General features: G+C 47.1%; 1 pseudogene; it reads left to right on the forward strand.

Annotated features, from left to right (window-relative positions):
- The window catches only part of LOC127160243 (NACHT, LRR and PYD domains-containing protein 3-like), a 50,614-nt pseudogene extending 45,082 nt beyond the window's left edge, over window positions 1-5,532 (forward strand).
- Window positions 5,533-6,000: the final 468 nt, after the last annotated feature.

The raw sequence follows: 6,000 nt of genomic DNA on the forward strand, positions 1-6,000 counted from the left end.
AGCATGGGAGTCAGTTCTCGAGGGAGCTGACTGCCCGCGTTTGCGTTCCCCGTGGCTCAGCTTCCGCTTCTGCTGAGGCAGGGCGGCGGCCGTGATTGTGGGGATCGCATATAGATCTACGGACGGGTTAGAGACAGGTCCGCCCTATCTCTGCCTTTCTCTCTAGATCTAGCGCTCTCTTTCTGGGTCGGAAGCCCGCGCTGCGGTACTTCCCCCTTGAGAGCTCGCGGCGAAGCAGGCTGTGTCAGCTCCTGAGGGGGCTGACTGCCCGTACACTCGCTGCGCACGCTTCGTTCCCAGAGGGCTCTCTTCAAGGAGGGAGCCCTCGTGAACTTCCCCGCGGCTCGGGTCCCGCTTTTCCCGAGGCAGAGCGGCGACTGCGGCCGTGGGGATCGCAGCATAGATCTGTGAACGGGTTAGAGACGGGTCCGCCCTTTCTTTGCCTTTCTCCTTAGATCTAGCGCTCTCTCTCTGGGCTCGGAAGCCCGCTGCGGTTCTTCCCCCTTTGAGTGAGAGCTTGCGCTGCTGTGGCTGTCTTTCTCCGAGGAGATTGATGCTGTCCACATATGAGCTGACTGCATATTAGATCGCTCATTTCTTCCTGCTCTCGCTTTTAAAGAATAAATAAATAAATAACAAGAACGGGGATTCAAGCGATTTATGTGTGGTTTGTTTGGGAGCTGAGCATGTACAGTCTGCCCTTGAGGGGGCGGGCTGTGTTCATTCATAAATGAATAAAATTTATTTACTGCACTCTCATCCTGTACTTTCGCTAAGTGTGTGGATGCTGCCAAAAATAAATAAATAAAATAATGAAAAAAGTGGCTTAGCTGTGGCTGCCAGGGCATCTGCATACTGAACCTTATTGACATTTTGTCAGTATTAGCTCATTCTGAGCATGGGCGGTGCGGCATTGAGATGTCGTCCTCGCCCATATGAAAGAACTGGAGTTGTGACTGAATGCAGAGAAAAGTGTGCTTTCTCCATTACAGGGAACCACTTATCTAGGCGTGGTGTGGGATCAACCACGATGCAGGCATGTCTATTTCCTGCTCGGATCGAGTCATCCTCCCGGCAGTCAAGAGAGTGAAAGTAGGCACTCACTTTGAAGCATAACTGCTGGGTCTGATGGCAGCTGTGTCCAACGTGATACCTTTTGGCCTGCTGTTCATGAGACCCCTGCAGTGGTCCCTGAGGGGAAACCTGCTTTGCATGATCAAGGTCACGCGGCGATGCCTACGTGCCTTGGACATGTGGAGGAGACCTTGGTTCTTGTCTCAGGGCCCGGTGCTGGGAGCTCCTTGTCGCCGCGTATGCTAGGGACGGATGCATCCCTCACCGGTTGGGGAGTGGTCATGAGTGGCCACCCCGCCCGTGGTCTGTGGAGCGGTCACCATCCAGTTTGGCACTTCAGTTGCCTGGAGATGCTGGCCGCGTTTCAGGTACTGAAATCACGAGAGACTGGTTCCCTTAGTAGATTATTTGGCAGCGTGGAAACTACTGCCAAATGTATCTGCTTGGGTCCTGCACACTGTAGAGCAAAGCTATCGCATTCAATTTGGCGCTCCGCCACCACCTTTCAACGGGGTCTCCACTGTGGTGAGCCCCGAGCAGGGTCTGGTAATGGAACAAGAAGTAGAAACTCTCTTGAGGAAGGAGGCCATTGAGGTGGTCCCTCCTCACGACAGGGAGTCCGGGTTCTACAGCCGGTACTTCGTTGTTCCGAAGAAGGATGGGGGTCTGCGTCCCCTTTTTAGATCTGAGACTACTATGAGATTGAAGTTCAATCAAGTAGTGTCACAGATCAGGTCCGAGGACTGGTTTGTGACAGTAGATCTAAAAGGCGCATACTTCCATGTCTCCATCCTTCCTCAACACAGGAAGTTCCTGAGGTTTGCTTTCACGGGCGAGGCTTACCAGTATCAGGTTCTTCTGTTCAGCCTTGCACTCTCCCCCTGCATTTGAAAGAGCTGGGGTTGAGACTGAACGCCAAGAAGAGTGTGCTGTCTCCATTACAGAGAACCACTTATCTAGGCGTGGTGTGGGATTCGACCACGATGCAGGCACGTTTGTCACCTGCTCGGATCGAGTCGATCCTCACTGCAGTCACGAGAGAGTGAAAGAAGGCCGGTCACTCACTGTAAAGCAGTTCCAGCGACTGCTGGGTCTGATGGCAGCTGCGTCCAATGTGATACCTTTTGGCCTGCTGTACATGAGACCCCTACAGTGGTGGCTCAGGACCAAGGGGTTCTCCCCCGAGGGGAAACCCGTTCTGCATGATCAAGGCACGCGGCAATGCCTACGTGCCTTAGACATGTGGAAGAAGCCTTGGTTCCTGTCTCAGGGCCCAGTTTTAGGAGCTCCTTGTCGCCGCATAACCATAGCGACGGATGCGTCTCTCACTGGTTGGGGTGCAGTCATGAGTGGCCACCCCGCCCGCGGTCTGTGGAGCAGTCGCCATCTCACTTGGCACATCAACTGCCTGGAGATGCTGGCCGTGTTTCGAGCGTTGAAACACTTTCTCCCAGACCTAATAGGCCACCATGTGTTGGTTTGCACAGACAACACAGCAGTGGTCTATTACATCTACCACTAGGGAGGTCTGCGTTCGCGCCCCTTATACAAGCTGGCGCACCAGATCCTTGTGTGGTCCCAGGACAAACTCCTCTCACTGAGAGCAGTTCATGTTCCTGGGCATCTCAATATGGGAGCAGACATCCTGTTGAGGCAGGGGCTGAGGCCCGGGGAATGGATGCTTCACCCTAGGTGGTGAAGCAGATTTGGAGAGTTTTTGGCCAGGCTCAGGTGGACCTCTTCGTGACTAAGGAGAATGCGCAATGTCACCACTGGTGCTCTCTGACTTATCCAGCTCCACTGGGGCTGGATGCCATGGTACAGACGTGGCCGAGGCTTCGTCTGTACGCTTTTCCCCTGATCGCTCTGCTCCCAGGAGTTCTGGAGAGAGTGCGCCGGAGTTTTGGAAGTTGTGGGTGCGGCCCCTGAGGGGGCACACCTCATAGCTTCTGGTCTCTCAACTGAGGTTGTTGAGACCATCCTCCAATCCAGAGCTCCCTCCTCAAGGAAACTGTACGCCCTGAAGTGGAAACCTTTCACTTCATGGTGTGGAGACCGCCAGCAGGACTCAGTTAACTGCCCAGCTGGTACAGTGCTGGGGTTTCTGCAGGATCGGTTCTCCACAGGGTTAGCCCATTCCACCCTGAAGGTCTACGTGGCGGCTATTTCGGCCTACCACGCCCCTCCGGGTAGCTCCTCAGGGGGTAGGAACCCCCTCGTTACACGTTTCCTCCGCGGTGCGCTGAGGCCTAGGCCTCTGGCCAGGTGTAGCTTTGCTAAGTGTGATCAGGATGCTGTTTCATAGCTTTGAGTCCTCTGACTCTCCCTTCTTGGGGTTCAAGGCTCTCTTATCTTAAGTTGGCTTCAGAATGCTGTGGAATGTCCACTCCTTTGACTTTAAGGCTCTTTTTCTCTCGCCCTAGCTGTGCTCTTCCACACTAGGCAGGGATTTGAAGTCTGGTGGCGTGGGCATCTCGTTCCCATAGCGTTTTCGATGCAGCTCGAGTTCCTGAAGGGGAACGTCTCAGGTTACGTATGTAACCCCGGTTCCCAGAGGGAACGAGACGCTGCGTCTCGGGCCATACTTCTGGCATCCCTGCAGCGCTTGTTTCTCTATTCAGAAGCTGCCGGCTGCATGCACTGCACATGCTTTTAAGCTTCCCGGTCTCTACGTCACCCCGCCTGTGACGTCTCACTTCTCCATTGGACTGTTTGCACACGTGTTTCAGAGCGTGGTCATGCTGGAGGCGTTCCCATAGCATTTTCGATGCAGCGTCTCGTTCCCTCAGGGAACCGGGGTTACATATGTAACCTGAGACGTTATATTTGATTTACCTTAAACTCTACTGAAATCATAATTACTAGTACATCATGTGGAGGCTGATGTTCCAAATCTCAAATCTGGATTAATGGAGCAGGAGTAGCCAGGATAGGAATGCCATCGGAGACCTTTTGATTCTATCTATCACTGACTTAGCAAGTTGTACTGAAGTGACCTAACAAACTACACTTTTTTTTTCTGAGCAAGCATTAGGCGGCTGATGGTATAAATTAACCTTGCATCTCTGATTAAGTTCAGACTGGTGAGTTTGTGATCGTGAGATCCACGACCTGTGGTCGGTGTGAGACTCAAATGTGACAACAGGTCCCTGATGAATGAATAATTGAAAGTATCCACCTTTTTCTTCATTGCAGAATTAAGCATATGGCTGAGACTTCCAGTTCATTAGCCGCTATAGGGAAATAGCATGAATAATTACAATGTGCAATAAACTGTAAAACTATTTGCATTACAAACCAGTGTGTTCATAATTAGGATAATACATTAAAATAATATGGTAAGACACATCAATCTGCAATGTCAAACAACAAATCAAGCTGTTTTGTACAGCTAAAAATAGCTGGAAGGGAATGAGCCCAGAAGCAGGAACCATAAAATGTTTTCATTTTAATGGGAATAATAAGGTGGATAGGATGACCAGAATAATTAAATATCTCAATTAATATTATCTGATATTTGTGATTAGTTACTAATTTGAAACTCAATCTAAATGTAATGATCACTTGAAAATTGGAGTCACATTAAACACATACAATAAAATTTAAACTCAATCCCAACTTTGCAGAAGCGCAAGTAAAAGATATGTCATAGTTATACTATCATGTTACTCTCATTTTATCATTATCACCTGTATAGTTCTAAAACTTGTTTAGCATCACAATCAGGAATCATGTGGGTAAAGTGCATTTAAATTAATGCTTTAGCTGCTGGCAAGTTAAAACCTCTATCACGTTGATCCTGGTGTATAGAAAAAGTAGTGCTCATACAAACACACACACAAACACACTCTCACCCTAAAGATTAAACACAATCTCAGAGATCATTCATGTTCTTCACTCTCTGCAGGTTGGTTGATTGCGGTATTAGAGAGGAAGGCTGTGCTGCTCTGATTTCAGCTCTGAGATCAAACTCCTCACACCTGAGAGAACTGAATCTGAGTGATAATATACCAGAAGACTCAGGAGTGAAGCTGCGCTCTGTTCTACTGGAGGATCCACACTGTAAACTGAAGAAACTATAGTAAGTTATTGAGTCAGTGCTGTCATTTATTATCTTCTATGAAAGCAGATCTTAGTGTATTTTATTTTTCTCTTTATTGTACAGTATTTGACAGTGGAAACTTCACAAGCTCCAAACAAGTGAATCTAAACAACACATCCTGAACAGGACTGTAACCTGGAAAAATGCAGATACTGATCCAGCAGTTTCATATGTGAAGGATTTTTGTTATTAATTTTCATTTACCCTATTTTGTTTTTCCAGATCTTAAAAACAAACAAACAAACAAAAAGTAGATTGTACTAACTGTACTAACATACTAACTGCACTGTAAAAAAAAAAAAATTGTGTGAAATTACAATATATTTTGGGTTAATAATTGCACACTGTAAAATTTTTCACTATAAATTTGCAGGAACTTATAAAGTATTTTTGTACCAATAAAGTACTGTATTTTTATACAGTTTATACTGTATACATTTTGTATATTTTGTCATTTTAATTTTATTTTTGATGTATAGAGAATTACAGTGTAAAAAAAATGGCCTGTAAATTAATGTAAAATACTGGCAGCATATTTTGTGGCCTTGGAATTAGAAGGTTCTATCTGACATTTTTGTCAAAATTGGAGTCACATATTCTCATTCTGTGACAACTTATTTACGTTTTTTTTTTTTTTTTTTTGGTGTCATGTAGAAGTCATTACTGATTGATCACCTTCTACCCTGTTCAAAGAAGTTCAAGTCAACTTCTCAGCCAAAGGACTTTTCGTTTACCAGCCGTTCAGCTGCGTTTTATTGCACTGCATATAGCGTTATTTGTTATTTTGTTATGCATTCTTTTGAGTTTTCTTCTTTTAGTCTAGC

This window comes from Labeo rohita, unplaced genomic scaffold, assembly GCF_022985175.1.
Source record: "Labeo rohita strain BAU-BD-2019 unplaced genomic scaffold, IGBB_LRoh.1.0 scaffold_302, whole genome shotgun sequence".
Taxonomy (NCBI): Eukaryota; Metazoa; Chordata; class Actinopteri; order Cypriniformes; family Cyprinidae; genus Labeo; species Labeo rohita.